Source organism: Cervus canadensis, chromosome 12 (genome assembly GCF_019320065.1).
Source record: "Cervus canadensis isolate Bull #8, Minnesota chromosome 12, ASM1932006v1, whole genome shotgun sequence".
Classification (NCBI taxonomy): Eukaryota; Metazoa; Chordata; class Mammalia; order Artiodactyla; family Cervidae; genus Cervus; species Cervus canadensis.
Genome location: NC_057397.1, coordinates 38930049 through 38952521, shown reverse-complemented (window position 1 = coordinate 38952521; position 22473 = coordinate 38930049). Strand labels below are relative to the sequence as shown.

Below are 22473 nucleotides of genomic sequence, written 5' to 3'. Positions count from 1 at the left end.
GTTTCACCTTCAACATCAGTCCCTCCAATGAACACCCAGGACTGATATCCTTTAGGATGGACTGGTTGGATCTCCTTGCAGTCCAAGGGACTCTCAAGAGTCTTCTCCAACACCACAGTTCAAAAGCATCAATTCTTTGGCATTCAGCTTTCTTCACAGTCCAACTCTCACATCCATACATGACCACTGGAAAAAGCATAGTCTTGACTACATGGACCTTTATTAGCAAAGTAATGTCTCTGCTTTTCAATATGCTATCTAGGTTTGTCATAACTTTCCTTCCAAGGAGTAAGCGTCTTTTAATTTCATGGCTGCAATCACCATCTGCAGTGATTTTGGAGCCCCCCAAAATAAAGTCAGCCACTGTTTCTACTGTTTCCTCATCTATTTGCCATGAAGTGATGGGACTGTATGCCATGATCTTAGTTTTCTGAATGTTGGGCTTTAAGCCAACTTTTTCACTCTTCTCTTTTACTTTCATCAAGAGGTCCTTTAATTCCTCTTCAATTTCTGCTATAAGGGTGGTGTCATCTGCATGTCTGAGGTTATTGATATTTCTCCTGGCAATCTTGATTCCAGCTTGTGCTTCATCCAGTCCAGAGTTTCTCATGATGTACTCCACATATAAGTTAAATAATCAGAAAGTTAGGAGGAGCTAAAGAGTCTCTTGATGTAGGTAAAAGAGGAGAGTGAAAAAGCTGGCTTAAAACTCAACATTCATAAAGCTAAGACCATGGCATCTGATCCCATCACTTCATGGCAAACAGACTGGGAGACAATGGAAACAGTGAAAGACTATTTTGTGGGGCTCCCAAATCACTGCAGATGGTGACTGTAGCCATGCAATTAAAGGGCTCTTGATCCTTGGAAGAAAAGCTATGACAAATCTAGACAGTGTATTAAAAAGCAGAGGCATTACTTTTCTGACAAAGGTCCGTTTAGTGAACGCTATGATCTTTTCAGTAGTCATGTACAGATGTGAGAGTTGGACCATGGTGGGGAACCCTTCAGCATCAGTCCCTCCAATGAATATTCAAGATTGATTTCCTTTAAGACTGACTGATTTGATCTTCTTGCGGTCCAAGGGACTCCCAAGTGTCTTCAAGAGTCTTCTCCAACACCACAGTTCAAAAACACTAGTTCTTCAGTGCTCAACCTTCTGTATGGTCCCTCTCCCCCCCACCCCTGCCACCTGCTATCCCCCTCACCCTACATCCTACACACCCCACCCCCTGCCCCAGTGGTTCAGATGGTAAAGAGTCTGCCTGCAATGTTGGAGATCTAGGATGGATCGCTGGGTTAGGAAGAATCCCTGGAGAAGGGAATGGTTACCCCCTCCAGTATTCTTGCCTGGAAAAATCCCATGGAGAGAGGAGCCTGGTGGGCTATAGTCCATGGGGTTGCAAAGTGTCGGACATGACTGAGCAACTAATACTTTTACTTTCACTTCCACCATTTGTGATATCAGTGATGAATCATGCAGGCATTACTCTAAGTAAAATATGTGAGACAGAGAAAAACACTGTATGATCTATATGTAGAATCCAAATTATATGAACGTGTAGAAAGAGAATATAAATTGGTGATTGTCAGGGCCTTTGAACAAGGGAAATAGGGAAGCTGATCCAAAGGTACAAACTTCCAGTTACAAGGTGAATAAATATTAATGATCCAATATGTGACATGATGACTATAGCTGAAAATTCTCTATTATATACTTAAATATTGCTAAGAGAGTAGATCTTAAATGTTCCACACACGCACACACACACACGCACACCTATGTGAGGTGATAGATGTGTTAACTCACTTATTGTGGTAATCATTTCACAATATATAAGTATATTGAATTGGGTTTTGTACATCTTAAACAATGTTATGCTATATACTGTAATATGTAACAATGGTATCTCAATAAAGCTGAAGAAAAGGACCTGTTCTCTATGTTCATGTTATATAAAAGCAGTAGAGGAGGAAAGGAAAAGCCCACAAAATGTATATCAAGGGAAACATTCTCATCATGCAAATAGAAGTATTACAAACATTTTTGGTGAGCAGCCAATTCTGGCCAAATGAAAAGATTCAATTCTAGTACAGTCTACACTGACTAAATATATGGTGACTGAAGTGCAGAGGTATACAGAACTCAAGGTAAATAAAAGAAGCCTGGTATACTAAAGAAAGGTCTATGAGAAGAAAGAAAAAGTCAACCATCAAATTATTGTTCTGTGAAATGTTTATAGATTGCTTTCTATCATTCAGTTCAGTTCAGTTGCTCAGTCGTGTCCGACTCTTTGCGACCCCATGAATTGCAGCACGCCAGGCCTCCCTGTCCATCACCAACTCCTGGAATTTATTCAAACTATGTCCATCGAGTCGGTGATGCCATCCAGCCACCTCATCCTCTGTCGTCCCCTCCTCCTCATGCCCCCAATCCCTCCCAGCATCAGGGTCTTTTCTAATGAGTCAGCTCTTTGCATGAGGTGGCCAAAGTATTGGAGTTTCAGCTTCAGCATCAGTCCTTCCAATGAACACCCAGGACTGATCTCCTTTAGGATGGACTGGTTGGATCTCCTTGCTGTCCAAGGGACTCTCAGGAGTCTTCAACTCCACAGTTCAAAAGCATCAATTTTTCGGCACTCAGCTTTCTTCACAGTCCAACTCTCACATCCATACATGACCACTGGAAAAAACATAGCCTTGACTACATGGACCTTTGTTGGTAAAGTAATGTCTCTGCTTTTCAATATGCTGTCTAGGTTGGTCATAATTTTCTTTCCAAGTAGTAAGCATCTTTTAATTTCATGGCTGCAATCACCATCAGCAGTGATTTTGGAGCCCTCAAAATAAAGTCTGACACTGTTTCCACTGATTCCCCATCTATTTCCCATGAAGTGATGGGACCAGATGCCATGATCTTAGTTTTCTGAATGTTGAGCTTTAAGCTAACTTTTTCACTCTCCTCCTTCACTTTCATCAAGAGGCTTTTTAGTTCCTTTTCACTCTCTTCCATAAGGGTGGTGTCATCTGCATATCTGAGGTTATTGGTATTTCTCCTGGCAATCTTGATTCCAGCTTGTGCTTCTTCCAGCCAAGCATTTCTCATGATGTACTCTGCATATAAGTTAAATAAGCAGGGTGACATTATACAGCCTTGATGTACTCCTTTTCCTATTTGGAACCAGTCTGTTGTTCCATGTCCAGTTCTAAGTGTTGCTTCCTGACCTGCATATAGGTTTCTCAAGAGGCAGGTCAGGTGGTCTGGTATTCCCATCTCTTGAAGAATTTCCCACAGTTTATTGTGATCCACACAGTCAAAGCTTTGGCATAGTCAATAAACCAGAAATAGATGTTTTTCTGGAACTTTCTTGCTTTTTCAATGATCCAGCGGATGTTGGCAATTTGATCTCTGGTTCCTCTGCCTTTTCTAAAACCAGCTTGGATGGAGGTTCATAACATTGTACAGGAGACAGGGATTAAGACCTACCCCACGGAAAAGAAATGCAAAAAGGCAAAATGATTGTCCGAGGAGGCCTTACAAATAGCTGTGAAAATAAGAGGAGTGAAAAACAAAGGAGAAAAGGAAAGATATACCCATTCAAATGCAGACTTCCAAAGAATAACAGAGGTTAGAAAGCCTTCCTCAGTGATCAATGGGAAGAAATAGAGCAAAACAACAGAATGGGAAAGACTAGAGATCTCTTTAAGGAAATCAGAGATACCAAGGGAACATTCCATGCAAAGATGGGTTCGATAAAGGACAGAAATGGTATGGACCTAACAGAAGCAGAAGATATTAAGAAGAGGTAGCAAGAATACACAGAAGAACTATACAAAAAAGATCTTCACAACTCAGATAATCACCATGGTGTGATCACTTACCTAGAGCCAGACATCCTGGAAAGTGAAGTCAAGTGGCCCTTAGAAAGCATCACTATGAACAAAGCTAGTAGAAGTGATGGAATTCCAGTTGAGCTATTTCAAATCCTGAAAGATGATGCTGTGAAAGTGCTGCACTCAATATGCCAGCAAATTTGGAAAACTCAGCAATGGCCACACGACTGGAAAAGGTTAGTTTTCATTCCAATTCTGAAGAAAGGCAATCCCAAAGAATGCTCAAACTACCACACAATTGCACTCATCTCACATGCTAGTAAAGTAATGCTCAAAATTCTCCAAGCCAGGCTTCAGCAATACATGAACCATGAATTTCCTATCATTAGAAACTTTAAAAAAAAAAAAAAAAAAAAAAAAACTCATGCTCTTAACCAATGTAAAATTCCCTGTACAGCAACTATTTTCTCTCTAGCTTGGCTAAAACGGTTGTTTCACTATTTTCTTAATATGTTTAGAATTTTTTTCAAACAACATTTACTATACATTTTTGTTTTTATAAACTTCCAACACAGTAGAAACTTCACAGCTTCAAGAAGTGATATTCTATCATTGAAATTTAAGGAAAGTGGTTTTGGCTATGCATTTTATATAAATGTAATCTGATTTTACTGTTGGATTGATTTTCAAGTAGGATCACTAGACTTACATGTCATTTAAAGTGTTCTTATACATTTCCTGGACACCATCTTATCTAGGCAACTAGAGAATTATTCTGTGAATAAGAGAAGTTATTCTGAAATGCAAAGTATCTGATAATATTTCTCACATTATATCTTGCTGATCTCAGTTTAAGGGAGAGAGTGAGAGAGAGGGAGATGTTTATATTAATATAGACAGTCAATGTGGTTGAACTAAAGATACAGCATCAGGAAGTCTCAATATGAATTCTTATGGGCCATAACTCAATTTCAATATCTCAGATTCATACTTTATGTCTAGTGAAGAAATATTCTATAACCTGACCCTTAGTCCATTGGGTGTTTTCCAAACCTTAAATCCACATTCAGTAGATAAAAATCTGCTACAATACACAGTAGCTACCCAAGCTTCACCAGAAATCGGTTTAGGAACTGGTACAAAAATGCTCTACAAACTTCATAAGAAATAGGTTACTTCATTCCCTCATGGCAATTAATTATCAGTTATATAACTTCACAGCTATCTATATAAATTCACAGCTACATTTCACATGTGTTGTAGTTTGAGAACCAATCCCTGCATAATGATCACTATCATAGAGCCTTGCAATAGATTTATGTTGCTTTTTATTTATAGATTTATAATTTTTCTGTACAAAATTTTTATTTTCACTAAAAGTCCTCTTTTAAAAATAAGAGAAAGTTAATGTGACGTTATATACATAATTTATGTCAATCAATAATGTTCTTGGTTCTGAAATACCTAAATAATTTTGTTTTTTTAATTTTGAGAATTTATTTCAGTGTTTTTGTTGTTTGGCCATGGTAGTTTATTTTTTGATTGAGATTGAGTTATTGCATATTTTTTAGAAATGAAATATAGAAAAATTGAATAATTCATGATTAAAATATAATTTTTGTTGAAAAGTCATTAGTAGTTTTATAAGTGGGATTGATCAAATGCCAATAATTACCAAACTCTACTTCCTACAGTGATATGTAGACCTAGAGCTGGCATTAAATTTTGCAACATAGACCTTGGAGTTGAATGTAAGTTTTCTGTTTGTTTTGTTTTCCTTCACTAAATGCATATCGTCACAGGATTCTTCATCAGCAAATGTGGTACTGGTTTTGCAGAGCCCAGAAAAAAGAATATTTTCTTTTCCTGCACCATATATTATTGGGTATGGTCAGCCAGTTTCAAATATGGAAAGCTGGCTATTTTTTGTGGCTAGAGAAGTTGTACTGGTTATGTTTCATTTTTCATGTGAATTGCTGACATCATCATGATGCTGATAGAAAAGCTGCTGCCCTAATTTCAAGCTCCATTAGCGACATGAGCAGTACTGCATTGCTTACATTTATAGAATTGAAGCAATACAGACTTTCAAAAAAGTTAAAACAAAATAAAAGGTAAGGCTTGAATGTAATTCTTTTAACTCCTGAATTTAAGAATTATATATCTAAAGTAATTTACCTTTCTTCTTATTATATTTATAGTCCTAAGAATTAAGTAAATGCTCCTAATAAAACTATTTTTTGAAAATTTTTTGGTTATTATCACACTTACAATCCTTTATTTCTTTGTGCTTTAGTCCATAAAACTATTTTAAATTAAAATTTCACTTTTCGTTTCAATAAGGCATTGGTATAGGTGTGTCTCAGGCTGCATAATACCTTTTAGAGTGGGAAAAATCTAGAACAAAAACATGTAAAAATTATAATTTAATCTTTTTTCTACAAAAATACTTTTATTTTGAGCTGACAATTTCCAAATTGGCATCTTTAAAACTCCAGCCCTGTGGTTTCCTAGTGGTCCAGTGGTTAAGAATCTTGCACTGAAGGAGACACCAGTTTGATCCCTGATCTGGGAAGAACCCATATGCCTTGGAGCAACTAAGCCCATGCACCACAGCTGCGGAGCCCACGCTCTAGAGTCCATGAGCTGCAAGCATTGAGCCTGTGCTCCACAACAAGAAGAGCCCCACAATAAAAAGCCCACACAACACAACCAGAGAGTAGTCCCAGTTCGCCACAACTAGAGAAAACCCGCATGCAGCAAAGATGACCCATTACAGCCAAAAATAAATAAATAAACCTTAAAAAAATAAACAGCTGTAATTCTTATTAAAAACAAACACACAAAAAAAAAACATAAAAGAAAACAACCCTTACATATTATCTGAATGAAGACCAGATTTTAATATAAAACTCGCAGCTTGTTATTACTACATATATGTGTCTAGGTATATCAAATTCAGTGTGTATAACCAGAGCACTTGATGTCTCCATTTCTATCCATTTCAAATAGTGTCACATGTTACTCAAATTAAAAATCCAGGCTTTTTCATTCCTTTTCAGAAGGAGTTAACAGGGTCATGTCTAATCTTTCTTATTTTGGTGACTATCTCAGAAAAATAACACTTCCATATGTATGGATGTGAGAATTGGACTATAAAGAAAGCTGAGCTCTGAAGAATTGATGCTTTTGAACTGTGGTGTTGGAGAAGACTCTTGAGAGTCCCTTGGACTGCAAGGAGATGCAACCAGCCCATCCTAAAGGAGATCAGTCCTGGGTGTTCATTGGAAGGACCGATGTTGAAGCTGAAACTCCAATACTTCGGCCACCTGATGAGAAGACCTGACTTATTGGAAAAGACCCTGATGCTGGGGAAGATTGAGGGCAGGAGGAGAAGGGAATGACAGAGGATGAGATGGTTAGATGGCATCACCGACTCAATGGACATGAATTTGTGTAGGCTCCAAGAGTTGGCCTCCAAAACAGGGAGGCCTGGCTTGCTGCAGTTCATGGGGTCACATAGAGTCGGACACGACTGAGATACTGAACTGAACTGAACTGAACCTAGTCCACACTGCATTCTCTGCTTGTTCTACATGATATATTTATTATTTTGTTTCATAAATAACAAAAGCAGCATGAAGGTTACATTTATCATGTTGCATATTACATCCCTATTACCTGTGTATTTTATAACTAGAAGATTGTACCTTTTGACCAGCTCATATACACATATAGCTAAAAAAATAAGAGTGAGATCTTGCTACTTGTGACAACATGAATGGACCTAGAGGGTATTCGGCTAAATGAGATAAGTTATACTAAGGCAAATACTGTATAATTTCACATATATGTGGACTCTAAAACAAAAATGAATGAAACAACATACCAAAACAGAAACAGAGTTATAGATACAGCGAACAAACCAGTGTTTATCAGCGAGCAGGGGAGGAGAGAGGAAGAAATAGATGAAGGAGATTAAGAGGTACAAACTTCCAGTTGCAAAATAAATGAGTCACTGACGTGATATGTACAGTGTGGGAAATATAGTCAATAATGGTGTAATATCTACATGGTGACATACTATGACTAGACTTATCATGGTGATAATTTTTAAATATATAGAAATACCAAATCACGTAAAAGGAACAAACATAATGTTGCAGGTCATTTAACTGAAAAACAAACATACAAACCTATAGAAAAAGAGATCAGATTTGTGGTTACCAGAGCTGAGAGGTTGGAGGGAGGGGTTATTGAGTGAAGGTGGTCAAAAGGTACAATCTTCTAGTTATAAGATACACGGGTATTAGGAATGTAATATGCAACATGATAAACACAATTCAGTGCTTATTTATATATGCAAGTTGTAAAGAGAGTAAATTCTGAGTTCTCATAACAGGATAATAATTTTATTTAATTTTGTATCTGTATGAAAGTGAAAGTGTTAGTCGCTCAGTCATGCCTGACTCTTTGCGACCCCAGTCCACTAGATTTCTCTGTCCGCAGAATTCTCCAGGCAAGAATACTGGAGTGGTTCGCCATTTCCTTCTCTAGGGGATCTTCCTGACCCAGGGATCAAACCCAGTTCTCCTGCATTGATAGGCAGATTCTTTACCATCTGAGCCACCAGGGAAACCCATCTGTATGAAATTATGGATATTCATCTAAGTATACTGTGATAATCATTTCAGGCTGCATGTAAGTTAAATCATTATGCTGTACACCTTGAACTTATACAGTGCTCTATGTCAATTATATCTCAATAAAACTGGTAGGAAATAAAATATGTATGTATACTCAAAGTTTTAGAATGAAAACTTGAAGATGTTCTTAGGCATAATGGTACCTCAAGGGAATCATCTGCCTTAGTATGAAGTCACATTCATGGAAAAATCATTTTAAAAAATGGAGAAAGAAGATGTAATGATGAAAAAGCCCCTTGATGTAGCCATGTCTGAAGTTAGTTAATAGACTCCCCACATTAATTTTTTTTTTCAGTTAATGTCTATTTGAACCAAGCTTTTGTCACTTGAAATCACAAAAGTTAACAATCATAAGTGCCACTCTGTTCTTGAGGAACAAGGATAAAGAGAAAAATACAGTAACAGACTCTCAGCAGTAAATTATCCCTAGTAAATATTTTCATATTGTTTATTGCTCTTTTTTTATCCCTTCTCATTTTACACAAATCTTAATTGCTCTAATCAATACATAAATTAATTAGATCTAATCAATTCAATGTGACTTTTTCCCCCAGCTTTTTGGTCTAATTTTAAAGAAAAATCATAACATTTGTCTTTTATGTCCTTAAGAAAATATATGGAAGTATTAATGAACTACTAAGAGTAACTCCTAATCTGTGTAGCTTTCATTGTCTTTTGTGAAAATATGTGTTATTTAAAAAATAGTTCTTTATACTATAGGCTCACCTCTGAAAAAGGTTGGAAGCACTATCACCTAAGTAAATAATACAACAGGTAAAACTGGAAATAAATTTATATTTAGTGTAGAATTAGATGTTTTATTTCAGTGACTTGGGTAGAAAAGCTACAATTATGGAGCTTTCAAAGATGATAGCATAATGATACAGTTCTTTATCTGATTTACAGAGAAGGCTGCCATTTGAAACAAAAGAAAAAGAGTAACTAGAACTGAATGAGCTCGAATTAAATGACCACAATTCTGACTTTTTTCTTTCCATCTCAGATAAGAAGATATCATTTGACTGAAAGAACGAAGGAAAAAAAAATAGGTGGACTCTATGGCTTAGGTGACTGCAAATGGAATACCTTTCACCTCTAATTGACTGGGATTGAAATGGAGGCAGTCTCCATAGAGACTGAAATTCCTCCATGAGGGATGGCAGCTCTTCACAGAGACTGCCTATGGAGGCTGATGCCTCCATTTCTGAGATAAGGAGCATGACATTAGGACTAGATTCACTAGCTCCCATAGCCAATCTTAGCTTCATACTTAGTTTCAATCTTAGCTTCAATACTCCATATTTTAAAATATAGTGCTCTTCAAAACAATTCAATTTGAAGAATTATAACCTGTTTACTATAATACGGTGAGGCTTGGGGAAATTTTTTAATCAATCTAGTTCTTAAACTAGTGCTCACACTATTAAACTTCATGTTATATCCATCAACGTGTATCAGGGTTTTTTCCTTCTATATGATTATACACTGCAATCCTGTAATAATATTGTCAGAAATAAGTGTTATGATTTAAGGATTCATGCATTCTGCCTCTGAGATATAGGTTGAATTTTAATCATAAAATAAAGCATTTTATCATAAAATAAAACAGAAATGCAGGCCTTCCATTTATTACTTAAACCATCCATTCTTTGTTTGTGTCCTCCACCCCAGGTGCTTCAGGCTTTTGCTGACCTTCCTGGCTGCTTTTCAGCTTTGAATATTTCTTCTGTTAAATTCTCTGGCCGTTTGTAACGTCTAATTTCGGCTTCTCCGAGGTGCATCCAGACCTTATCAGTGCAGTGAAGGCTCCCTAAACTCCCTCTGTATCCACCCTTCCCTCAAGCTACCGTTCATGGCCCCCGCGCCCTTCAGCTCAAAGCAGGGAATTTTCTCTAAACATAAATGGGACCATGCTACCTCTTTTCGTAAATCCCTGTCGTGTGTTTTACCGAAAGAACAAAATTCCAAATTCTTTGAAAGGCTCTGCATTGTCTTCTTTAAAATTGCCTGCCTCTCCTCTCTTCATTCAATATACTGTAGCCGTGTTTTCACTCCATTCCTCCAAAGTGCTAAATCTATATCCACTAGCCACAGCATTTTTTCCACAACTCTTCAAGTGACTGGATTTCTTTCTCTTCTTTTGCTGTCATTTTACATGTAGATCATCCAAAGATGTTTTTCCTGATAATCTATTTAAAAGCTCACAAATACAATTCTTAATATGCATCCATGAATATATATATACATATATACATAACTCAATCATTTTCTGTACAGCAGAAATTAACACATTATGAATCAATAAAATTTTAAAAATTATTAATCCATACTATACCTCCTTCAAATACATACTGAAATCTGTACCGATATTTTGCATTGAGCAAACTGCTTGTATTTTCTCTTTCTGTTCCACTCAATCACAAGCTCCATTAAGCCTGGACCTTCTGTATTACTCAACACAGGATCACCAACCCCACCACCAAGATACACCACCTCCTCGAATTTCTAACCAGCTTTGATGTACTAGACACCTGGTACTAACATAGATTTTTACACAAAAATTGACTCTGAATTCATGGTTGTTAAAGATGTTGCATTCTGTTGACATGACTATCGACAGGCATCTGTTCTAAATTTGGATGTTATTCATGGTTGTATGTTTATTTATTTATATATGTTGTGACTGTCTCTCACTAGTGTGTGCATGCACTTGTGTCTCTTCCATTGTGTCTGACTCTTTGTGACCCTATGGACTGTAACCCCCCAGACTCCTCTGTCCCTGGAATTCTCCAGGCAAGAATACTGGAGTGGGTTACCATGCCCTCCTCCAGGGGATTTTCCTGACCTAGGGATGGAGCCCTCCTCTCCTGCATCTCCTACATTTCAGGCAGATTCTTTACCACTGAGCCACTGGGGAAGCCCCATGTCTCACACTAGATAAGGTAATAAGTATGAAAATGTGGTTTAGACTCAATGGACATGAGTTTGAGCAAACTCCAGGAGATAGTGAAGGACAGGGGAGCCTGATGTACTGTAGTCCATGGGGTCATGAAGAGTCAGACATGATTTAATGACTCAACAACAACATACTGTTTTGAAGTACATGCATAAAGCAAGCCCACAACTCTCAAAGAAAAGTCAGAGCTTGTTAGTCATTAAAGCAGCAAAAAATATATTTTATTAAGGACTGTCACAGTGCAAAATCACTGCAGGTGGTGATTGCAGCCATGAAATTAAAAGACACTTACTCCTTGGAAGGAAAGTTATGACCAACCTAGATAGCTTATCAAAAAGCAGAGACATTACTTTGCCAACAGAGGTCCGTCTAGTCAAGGCTATGGTTTTTCCAGTGGTAATGTATGGACGTAAGAGTTGGACTGTGAAGAAAGCTGAGTGCCAAAAATTGACGTTTTTGAACTGTGGTGTTGGAGAAGACTCTTGAGAGTCCCTTCAACTGCAAAGAGATCCAATCAGTCCATCCTAAAGGAGATCAGTCCTGGGTGTTCATTGGAAAGACTGATGCTGAAGCTGAAACTCCAATACTTTGGCCACCTCATGTGAAGAGTTGACTCATTGAAAAGACCCTGATGCTGGGAGGGATTGGGAGCAGAAGGAGAAGGGGACGACAGAGGATGAGATGGCTGGATGGCATCACTGACTCGATGGGCAGAGTTTGAGTAAACTATGGGAGTTGGTGATGGTCAGGGAGGCCTGGCTTGCTGCGATTCATGGGGTTGCAGAGTCGGACATGACTGAGTGACTGAATTAATTGATTGATTGCAGTAGAGAAAAGAGACCTTAGAATAAAATCAGGTACAGTTTTGAATAAAGCATGAACAAGTGGAAATTTATAGCATGTAAAAGTGGGAGGGTTGGAGGATAGAAAATTACTAAGAGGAGACAACAGAGGCAAGAGGGATTCTATCTAAACCAACCAAAAAGAAGCTGTTTGCTGACGGCAGGTCAAAATGAACAAACATCACCTGGAAGATGGTGAAACATGAGAAAATGAATCAAGCATCAGGGTGGTGAATACTGTTTAACTTAGCAGAGTTCTTGATAAAACTAGACTTTTACAAAGCAGAGCACAGATGAGTCAGGAGAAGTTCCAAGAGTCTGAATAAAGTTGGGTCAAGCGAAGAATGTCTATCATAACATACTCTTTTCATGAATGAATGTACTGAGAAAAATGTTGTCTAAGTGATTTATGAAAAGCCTCATTCTTTCTGAGCTGTTAATTTCATTTATGCAATTAAAGAATCTGGAATTCATAAAGGCTAATAATTGGTTGAATTAGCTTAATTTTTTAACAATCACATAAGCCTTAAGAAACTCTTAGTTGCAGGTGAAACAGATTGGTGAGACCCCCAAGGAATGGGAAGAATATGGGTCTGGTTTCATTCGGGAATTTCCTTTTACCTGCTTCTAGATAAACAAGTACATTTCATCACTTGAATAACTGAAAGTAAGGTCACCAAAGGCAACCACTTAAGTACCTCTGAAGCAACTGTCCTATATGCAATGTCTGCTCAAGTTCTAAAATAAAGGCAGCTTTCACCTCTATTCTAGTAATTGAAGAGTGTGGGGTTTCTTGACTCCAATGTTCTATCATTTCTAATAGGCTTGTTCTCATTGCCAACATATTAAATATTTTTTAAAAAGTGTTTTATACTTTCACATAGAAAGTGTTTTAGGCATGGGTAAAATGAAAAACTGTCAAAGAACAAGGCAAACAAAATTGTTCATCACTGAAGAACTACTGCTATTTAAGCTACATATTAGGGAAATCTACGTTACCTCATCAGTGCTAGATATTACATCATCCAATTGGGGGAAAATTCATTTTTATTATATTGTCATAATAAAATGTGAAGCTTATCCTTAGTTTGTTTCATTTTCAAGGCGTGGGCTTCCCAGGTGGTCAAGTGTAAAGAATCCGCCTGCCAATGCAGGAGACAGAAGAGACATGGGTTTGATTCCTGAGTAGGGAAGACCCCCTGAAGTAGGAAATAGCAGCTTACTCCAGTATCCTTGCCTGGAAAATTCCATGGACAGGATACAGTCCACGGGATCGCAAAAAGCCAGACCTCAGTGTGCACACACAAATGAGCTTTTTTTTTTTTAATGTAAAGTTATATGAATAAATCAACACTAGTAGAATTTTTATTAAAACTCCCAATGAGATCATGCAAATTGGAAGAATTTAGACTTCCTCTAGAAAATCTTTGCCCCTCTCTTGCTATTCCATTTGATTAGCTTCAACTCCAAGTTCAGTTCAGTTTAGTCACTCATTCATGTCCGACTCTTTGTGACCCCATGGACTGCAGCACGCCAGGCTTCCCTGTCCATCACCAACTCCCGGAGCTTAGTCAAACTCGTGTCCATCAAGTCAGTGATGCCATCCAACTGTCTCATCCTCTGTCGTCCCCTTCTCCGGCTTTCAATCTTTCCCAACATCAGGGTCTTTTCCAATGAGTCTTTTCTTTATATCAAGTGGCCAAAGTATTGGAGCTTTAGCTTCAGCATCAGTCCTTCCAATGAATATTCAGGACAGATTTCCTTTAGGATGGACTGATTGGATCTCCTTGCAGTCCAAGGAACTCTAAAGAGTCTTCTCTTTTGCTTTTGAATTCTTTGCTGCTCAGCTTTCTTTATAGTCCAACTCTCACATCCATACAAGACTACTGGAAAAACCATAGCTTTGACTAGGCAGATCTTTGTTGGGAAAGTAATGTCTCTGCTTTTTAATATGCTGCCTAGGTTGGTCATAGCTTTTCTTCCAAGGGGCAAGCATCTTTTAATTCCATGGCTGCAGTCACCATCTGCAGTGATTTTGGAGCCCCGAAAAATAAAGTCTGTCACCATTTTCATTGTTTCCCAATCTATTTGCCATGAGTGTATGGGACCAAATGCCATGATCTTAGTTTTCTGAATATTGAGTTTTAAGGCAGCATTTTCACTCTCCTCTTTCACTTTCATCAAGAGGCTCTTTATTCCTCTTCACTTTCTGCCATAAGGGTGGTGTCATCTGCATATCAGAGGTTATTAGTACTTCTCCCAGCAATCTTGATTCCCGCTTGTGCTTCATCCAGCCTGTCATTTCACTTGATGTACTCCGCATATGAGTTAAATAAGCAGGGAGACTATATACAGCCTTGACGTATTCCTTTCCTGATTTGGAACCAGTCTGTTATTCCATGTCCAGTTCTAACTGTTGCTTCTTGACCTGCATACAGATTTCTCAGGAAGCAGGTCAGATGGACTGGTATTCCCATCTCTTTAAGAATTTTCCACAGTTTGTTGCGATCCACATAGTCAAAGGCTTTGGCATAGTCAATAAAGCAGAAATAAATGTTTTTCTGGAACTCTCTTGCTTTTTCTATGATCTAACAGATGTTGGCAATTTGATCTCTGGTTGCTCTGCCTTTTTTAAGTCCAGCTTGAACATCTATGCTAAGCTAAAGGCAAAGGAGAAAAGGAAACATATATCCATTTGAATGCAGAGTTCCAAAGAATAGCCAGGAGAGATAAGAAAGCCTTTCTCAATGAACAGCACAAAGAAATAGAGGAAAACAATAGAATGGGAAAGACTAGAGATCTCTTTAAGAAAATTAGAGATACCAAGGGAAGATTTCATGCAAAGATGGGCTCAATAAAGGACAGAAATGGTATGGACATAACATAAGCAGAAGACATTAAGAAGAGGTGACAAGAATACACAGAAGAACTATACAAAAAAGATCGTCATGGCCCAGATAGCCACAATGGTGTGATCACTCACCTAGAGCCAGACATCCTGGAATGTGAAGTCAAGTGGGCCTTAGAAAGCATCACTACGAACAAAGCTAGTGGAGGTAATGGAATTCCAGTTGAGCTATTTCAAATCCTAGAAGATGATGCTGTGAAAGTACTGCACTCAATATGCGTCAAATTTGGAAAACTCAGCAGTGGCCATGGGACTGGAAAAGGTCAGTTTTCATTCTAATCCCAAAGAAAGGCAATGCCAAAGAATGCTCAAACTACCACACAACTCCAAGTTATCCTGTAGTATATATTGACTATGCTGCAATCAGATTTCCTTCTGTTCATTTGCACTACTTAAAAGCAAGTTGAATTTTTGTTATATAATTATTCCTGCCTTTATCAATATGAGTCATGTTCATTTAGGCCTGAGATGCCTCAATAAGCTCAACCTACAGAACTCGCTAAAATTTCCCCGTTCTTTCAAGGCTTCAGTTCTCCATTTTCACAGTTCTATCTTAGAAAGGCTTCTTTCTCATTCTCATTCTCCACCCATGCTCAATGATCTCTCAGTCTGATGCTCTCTCAATTGTCCTTCAAATGCAACTCATTGGATATTTGAAGATCGTCTTGAAAGTGACCTTGAATTTATACCTTTTTCTCTAGAATAAACCAAAGAAACCATATACTTTGCAGTTCAAATGCAGGTGAGTAAAATCAATAGCTTATACTTTAAGCTTACAAAATCAGAAAGCCAAGACCTAAAGAGTTTATGTATGACTTGTCCAAAGATCACATCTTAGAATAAGCCAGACAGGAGTGAAGAACAGAAGCCTGATTTTTCCATGTTTATGATCTTCTAGGGATTTCCCAGGTGGCGCTAGTGGTAAAGAACCCGCCTGCTAATACAGAAGACATATAAGACGTGGGTTCAGTCCCTAGGTTGGGAAGATCCCCTGGAGGAGGGCATGGCAACCCACTCCAGTATACTTGCCTGGAGGCTCCCATGAACAGAGGAGCCTGGAGGGCTGCAGTCCATAGTGCCGCAAAGAGTCAGCCATGCCTGAAGCAACTTAGCATGCATGCACGATACTCTAGCTGGCCGCTTTAAACATTAGTGATACTTGACTTGCTCCCAAAGGATATTAAGTTGGGGATACCAGGTAGGCAGCTACTTACTCCATTCATTCAAAACACTTGCCTTGTTCATGTTGTAAGATGCAGAATAGACATCTTAATATTTTAGTCCTGCAAAAGATACAGTAAAAGTACCTATGTGTCCCTTCATTCTAGTGGGTGCGGTGGTGATGAGCTGTTACTTCCCAGTACCTCCCCCTTCAAATACCATCCACAAGAGGTAAATTTCAAAAATGGTGACTCTGACAGCTACCTTTGTATCTCACACAGTATAGAGTTTCACAAAGGTTTGCTGAATATAATGGAATTGAGTGAAATGTGAAACCTCCAGATCCTATGGATTTTTGTCAAACACATGCTCCCTGGTTGTATTTCTCTGTTTTCAAAGTCTCAGGTTTCCCTCTCACTGTTCTTGCATGTCATTTTCACTGATGCCTCAAATTTAGTGCTAAAACTATTTTTGGTTTGTAAGATCACTGTTTAAAATTAAAAATAGAAAAATTTGGAAGTTACCTATTTTGTAAAGAGTCTGTCTTTCCATAATAAAAGAGAACACATTAAACTAAAAATGTATGTTAAAGAAATTAATGTTATCCTTGACTAGACATTTGGAAATCCTATTCTCTGACTCTAAGAAAGGTCATTAACTATCTATTGGCTCACTTCATTTAAATCAATTGTTTCCAGTGAATTCAAGTAAAGAGGGTCACTGAAATTAACCATCAACTTGAATATGCAAGACTAAACTGCTATTTATCAGTTTTTAACCTAGATTCCTCAAATCAATGTCCACATATGCTAAGAAGTAATCATTTTGGTAAATTAATTTTATTGAATAGTCTCATATGTTCTCACTGAAAAATTCAGTTAGGCATTTCCCCCCTTTTTTTCTGTTTTATATGTTTCTTCTAATAGGTTTACTTAGGAAAGGCTCCTATATCAAAATATAAAATAGTTGCACCAAATCTTTCAAAATTTTTTGAATATGATCCATTAAAAGATCAGTATATTTAAGGATCAGTTTTAACTTTTTATAGCAATTGAAAGTGTCCTCTAATGTCTATTATAACTGTGTACCTAAAATGTTAACTTATCCAATATGTGCTGTGTACTAGGTAATTAGGACATTTCCCTCAAAGCAATGATATTAACTAAGGTTGATGGTAAGGGACTAATCAGATAGGAGAAATGAAAACGTAGAGAAAATTATAGGAGAAAATCATCTAATGCAAAGACCAACAATAGAAATATAGACCATCCACACTTGATCTAACCCAAAACAGGTCAGAGGAATTACAAATCTTCTTCTAATTATATACAGTACTGAGTGAAAGTATCTATGAAAAGAAATCATCAACTAAAATCATGTATGTGTTAAATAACAGCCTGCAGATTGAAAACTGCAAACATCTGTGGTCCCCTTGAGTTTTCTTTCCTTCAACACTTTCAGTAAATTTAATGACACAAGTGGAACCTTGTGGCAGTCACAAAACTACAGAGTTTATAGATGAACTTGGGATATTTTATGTTCCTTTCAGGATAGGTCAAATATCACACTCACACACACACACACACACACACACAGAGTCAATGCATTGCATCCATCAATCGGGAAAAATTTTGCAGTTTGATAGTGGTATTTTATTTATTCAACTTTCCTCTTTCTTTGCTTTCTCTCTCTCTCTCTTTTTTTCAAACAGGGTCAAATGCTGTCCTTCAGATCTGCTACAATCAGGTGAGCTCTGTAGAACTTCCCCTTTGTTCTTTGGAGGGGATACGTTCACACACTGATGTGTACCTTTTGATGATCTGAAAAATGTGGGTGTTCCTTAAGGGCTACTGATCTAGATGCCTTCGTTGCTCGAAATAGATCAAGGGAGGCTTTCTCCAAAAATCCAGAGTCATATCACAAAGAAAACCAAGAAGATTAAAAGTTTTATATTAAATTACACTCTTACCACTAAGCAAAGCTTGTACCTCTTTTAATTTTTTTGGTAGAATTACCGGAGAAAATAGCTATACTTATATGCCAAATTCAATAGCTCAGTCTTCTGAAAAAATGGATAAATGATCACATATCTTTAAATTAAACAATGAAGCTGAGGTTTGCCAGAATCAGCAATATATTTCAGCATTAACTTACCTATAATGCCAGCAGTTATTTTGATATTGCAGTCTGTTGAGGCATCAAGATTTTAGAAAAGAAATGGTAATACTTATCGTTTGGATTGGGGTTGCATTAACTGCGAAAAGGATAAATAACTGAACTGACAAGTAAACAAGAGGGAATTGTGTCAATATGCATCTTAAGGCTAAATGCTCCAAGTTTTTAAAAATGGGCTTTGGCAAAAGAAGTGTAGAAATTGTAGGGGAAAAAATTGTAGAAAAAATTTTTGATAACTTGAAATAACTTGAAATATTTATTTTTTGTGATAATGTTGATGGCAAACCCTAAAATATCCAATGCACCAATACCATAAATTAATGCCTTTCAGAAAAGGGAGTTGGAAATTTCACTTAGAACTTTAACTTTTATACAATGCCTTCACCAATAGTCTAGCCTCAAGAAGATGCATTCTACCAGAAAACATCAGCTGAAACTTTTTGAGTCTTGCAACATATCACATTCTCTGATATCCAGTTACTTATTTTTGCCATATGCACAATTGAGATAAAATTACTCAACATTCTATGTAAGGGTCAAAAGTCAGCCCCTCCTTGTTCTTCTGAGAATGGAGGCACACATTTAACTCCTATTTTGACAGTCTGCTCTCGTCAAATGAAGAGAATCAAGTTTATACAATAAAAAAATATAAGATTAGGATATTTTAAACAGGGATGATAGTCTTTAAAATGCTTAGTAATATTTTGAAGAAAGACTGAAAGTAACTATGAACTGTGATTATGCATGACAAAAAATCACTGTCCCGAGTTTGAAGAACTGGGAATTATCTGGTGGATCATGGATCAAGTCACCTGCCAGATGTAAAGCATGGCAAATTAACTGAAGGGGAGAAAGGAGCTGAAGAGGAGACCGGAGCATCACAAAGGGCTTTTAGTCACAGTTTAATATTTATAGTTCTTTTAGGCAGGATATTAGTCAAACTTGTCTAAATTGGATTCAAAGTGATAACATGTGGCCCGGATTCTGGGTCCACAAAGCCTTAACATTGTTTTACTGAAATAATTGTCTTTAAAGTAAGCAACATATTGCTTTTTTATGTGCTGTTGAAACTTATACAAGGTGAAGGAAATCTTTGAAAGAGTAAGGATAAAGATGAAATTAAAGATCCTAGAAATCAATTAACTGGTCAAATCACATATCCTTCTTTAATGTTTCATGCTAATAATTAGCTATTACTGACAGAGATTAAGGAAGCAAAGATTTTGAATTTAGATTTTCATAAACAAGTATAAGATCTTTGACTGTAATGCTTAAGCTGTCATATTCTTTGCAATTAACCACTGAAAATCCAATCTCTTCATGCTTTTAAACATTCAAATGAAGGACACATTCCTTAGGCAATCCAGCAGTAGAACTAAACCAATAAAATTACCTTCAACTTAAAAAGAATGTTATTTATTTAAAAGATAATGTTAAAAGTCTACCATATTGTGCATATATGTGTATATAAAATACATTAAGGCCACTGACCATCACCAAATTTGAATGAGCACAAACAAGAAATACAGTATACAGAAATATTGTTTCCTGTCATAAAATGTCAATTTATGGTTCTTTTATGGTTTGGATCAGGCTACGTCACTCTAAACCAACTTATTAACAAAGAGTAGGCACAGTAGCAAATGAAATATTTTAAAACAATAAGTATAGCAACATAATATGTCTGATATTAAAAAAAAGTTCTTGAGCAAATGGATGCACATAAACTGATTTCAATCTGAAGTGCTTTGACATCCCTGAATATCAGATTAATTTCACAGAGGATTTTTAGGACCTATTTGGATATTTCACATGCTTGTACTGAATGTCCTTTGTTCTATCAGAACTGGGTGATATGTATTACATTGAATATTTTATACTCACTAAAGGGAAAACATCCCCACTATTCAGCAGGAAGTAGGCTGTATGTTAACTAATAACTAAGTGACTCTTGATCAGAATGGAGAGATTTGCTAAGTGGCTCTCAAATGGAAGAGGTCATTGCCCTCTTCTTAAAGAGGTCCTGGCTACATAGCTATTTTATGTCTATTTTAGGAGAGCTCTGAAGAAAACCAGGCTATGAATATAATAAACGTCCATGTAGCCAGCCAGTTCATTCAAGTGCCAAACAGTAAAATTTTAGAATCCAGCTAAGATATTTCTAAGGTATGTCTTGTGAAAGAATAATTTTTCTTTAAGAATATCAGCATTCTGTGTTACTAGAACACTGTGGAACAGTGTCCCAGTAAGTCATTATGGAGATATGAAAAAGAATATTGAATGCCATGTTCGGCTAAATGCAAACGGCTGAATCAAGATAGAATTTCACAAAATTTCAGTTTATTATATAAAATACAAAGTAGCAATCAAAACATTATATATGATATGATATATAACTAATTGGGTTTCCTTGATGACTCAGCAGGTAAAAATCTGCCTGCAATGCAAGAGACACGGGTTCAATTCCTGGGTCAGGAAGATCCCTTGGAGGAGGAATTGGCAACCTACTCCAGTATTCTTGCCTGAAAAAAAATCCCATGGACAGAGGAGGAGACTGGTGAGTCACTGTCCATGAGGTCACAAAGAGTTGGACACTACTCAGCAAGTAAACATGCACTTACGCTTATGACTAATTGACATTTTGTGTTCATCCTCCTTTTCCTTTTTCCTTTTGTTATTTGTCAACCTTCCTGAAAATCTGGTTTTTTGAATAAATATTTTTAGTACCCTATCTTCATTTTCAAAATTAATCTATCTTTTCTTAGGATACTTTGGATACTTCACTGTAACTTTTCAATGTTAAAGTGCACTAAATATATTTTCCTCTCTTCAAGAATGTGCTCACTTTATATGCTTATCTCTGTGGTCCTTAACATGAGTTGCATGTTATCATTAATTAGGGACCCTAAAAACTGCCTTTGCATGGGTTCCAGATTTATTGCATTATTTTATTGCTATGGGATGGATCTTATGTTTGTTTGTTTGAAGTTCACCAGTTGATTATAATGTTTAGCCAGAATTACCAACAACTGCACAACCAAATCCCACACACTCTTGGAGATTAGGACAATCACACCTGCAGGTTATGTTGCCTGGCATGCTCACACTTTCTTGAGGAAAGATTCTTTTCTTCCTACCAATAGCGCTTATGGACTATCTTACTCATATAATTTTTAGTACACACCATTTTAGACTTTTAGTTTTGGTAAACATATCAGATTGCCTTATTTTGCCTGCCTTCTTATAAAATCCTGTGGTCAGAGATTCCATTTTATATGTCTTTGTTTGTGGCTGTGCATTGTACTCTTTTTTTTTTTTTTTGTACTCTTTTAATAATAATAATTTGTTTTTTTTTTACATCAATGTAATTAACTAATGCATTATCCACAACTAAATATTTTCTAGGTCCTATAAAATAAATACTCTTGTATTATGCTCTCTGAATGCAATTCATCATGAATTATTAACCAAATGAGGAGTGAACTCAAATACATATGCAAAAGTAAATATTTAAAGTGTGTGTATTAATATGAAGATTAACAATAAGAAAAAACAATTTAAAAAAAAAGTATCTCCAAGCCAATGTACCTTTTCATTTTATAAAAGGAAGAAGATGAAAAAGGTTGCCAGATTCTTATTTTTTTAAAGGTATATACGTGTTTTGTTTTTTTTTTTTCCTTAGGAACTCTCCATTCCTTGAATAGTACTTGGGCCAAAATTCTATGGATTTAAAAAGTTAAATAATGAACCTAGTTTTGTGTCTCCTAGAAACAAAAATATTAATGATAATAAATCATGGATTTAGACTTGAAGCAAATTTAATATTCCATTGTAACAATTAGGGAATGATAAGAAAAAACACAATCATAGAGGTTATAACAACTTTTACCC

General features: G+C 36.7%; 1 long non-coding RNA gene across 5 annotated transcripts in view; it reads left to right on the top strand.

Moving 5' to 3' along the window:
• Positions 1–21040, top strand: part of LOC122450887 — a 36339-nt gene extending 15299 nt beyond the window's left edge. Inside the window, exons 3-5 of one of the 5 annotated variants that reach the window (XR_006272268.1) lie at positions 15948–15988; positions 18119–18153; positions 21008–21040. This is a non-coding gene — a long non-coding RNA (uncharacterized LOC122450887). Of the gene's footprint in view, positions 1–5528; positions 6689–9543; positions 9577–10211; positions 11376–15947; positions 15989–18118; positions 18154–21004 lie in introns of those variants that run through there. The other 4 variants (XR_006272266.1, XR_006272267.1, XR_006272265.1 and 1 more) reach the window with 4 other exon arrangements.
• The last annotated feature ends 1433 nt before the right edge of the window (positions 21041–22473 follow it).